Here is a 1,289-nt window from a genome sequence, read left to right on the forward strand (position 1 = left end):
AATTGTTCCATGATCAGCCATCATAATCATAAATTTTTAAACCATTCAATCTCTGGAACTGCAGCACAAATAATGGATCAATTTAATTTCTAATTCAAGCTCTAATATGTTACTCACCGTTGTATTATATGAATTAGTTCTGGATATGGGTATTGAATTCATTCTGAAATTTGGGAAAGCATTAAACGGCCACTTCTGTGGATTCCTCTCATATACCACACTGCTCATAGGTGTAAAGAAAGATTTAAAAAAAAAAAAGAAGCAAGAATACTCATCCAAACATAATAAGAAACACTACATTGATCATGGTAAGAGACAGGAACTCCACCATTTCCGTGGATTCCTCTCTTATGCTGATTTAATAGTAAGAAATAGATCAAAATACAAGAAAAATCGTAATAAAGAGAAGTGAGAGAGGAAAATAGCGTACCTGACTTAGGGTTTCAGCTTTTGGGAAGAAAGATGATCGAGTTTCTTCTGTTCTTGACAACGGTTGCTCTCACTTCATGGGAAACCACGGAGTGAAGGAGGAAAGGTTGCACTGTTAGATCTTCGATTTTGAAAAAGCTCGGTTGAAATATGACTGGATTTAATGATAAGGAAAAGATCTAAATACAAGAAAAATCATAATAAAGAGAAGTGAGAGAGGGAAATAGCGTACCTGAGTTCGGGTTTCAGCTTTTGGAAAGGAAGATGATCGAGTTTCTTGGAGATTTACAACGGTTGCTCTCACTTCGTGGGAAACCAGGGAGTGAAGGTGGAAAGGTTGCAATCTTCGATTTTGAAAAACTCGGTTGAAATATGAGATTTAATGGTAAGGAATAGATCAAAATACAAGAAAAATCATAATAAAGAGAAGTGGGAGAGGAAAATAGCGTACCTGACTTTGGGTTTCAGTTTTGGGAAGGAAGATGATCAAATTTCTTGGAGATTTACAACGGATGCTCACTTCGTGGGAAACCAGTGAGTGAAGGCGTGAAATATAATGACCCTGTTAGGTCTTCGATTTTGGAAAACCTCGGATGAAACATGACGAGCAGGTATGCGAGTATCGGCTTTGATTTTGGAAAAGTAGTATGCGAGCAGTGGCATTGATTTTCCCCTTCTTATAATTCCAGAGTCTGGTCGAAATATGGAAAAGCGCGGTTGGCCAAGTATTTCGCGGGAAGTTGAAATATGTGAGCAGTAGCGACAGAATATAATCCGTCCCTAAATATGGGACGGTTAAAATCTGTCTCAATTGCTACATAGGTAGGGACGTCTTTCTCCTTCGATTTAGAGATGAAAAA

At 37.8% G+C, this 1,289-nt stretch overlaps 1 long non-coding RNA gene across 1 annotated transcript; it reads right to left on the minus strand.

The window, feature by feature from the left end:
• Positions 1 to 430: 430 nt before the first annotated feature.
• On the minus strand, positions 431 to 910 carry LOC122067380. Its single transcript, XR_006136678.1, has 3 exons — positions 881 to 910; positions 662 to 732; positions 431 to 502 (listed from the first exon to the last, which is right to left on the minus strand). It is a non-coding gene; the product is annotated as an uncharacterized LOC122067380 (long non-coding RNA).
• Positions 911 to 1,289: the final 379 nt, after the last annotated feature.

This window comes from Macadamia integrifolia, unplaced genomic scaffold, assembly GCF_013358625.1.
Source record: "Macadamia integrifolia cultivar HAES 741 unplaced genomic scaffold, SCU_Mint_v3 scaffold2881, whole genome shotgun sequence".
In the NCBI taxonomy this organism is placed as follows: Eukaryota; Viridiplantae; Streptophyta; class Magnoliopsida; order Proteales; family Proteaceae; genus Macadamia; species Macadamia integrifolia.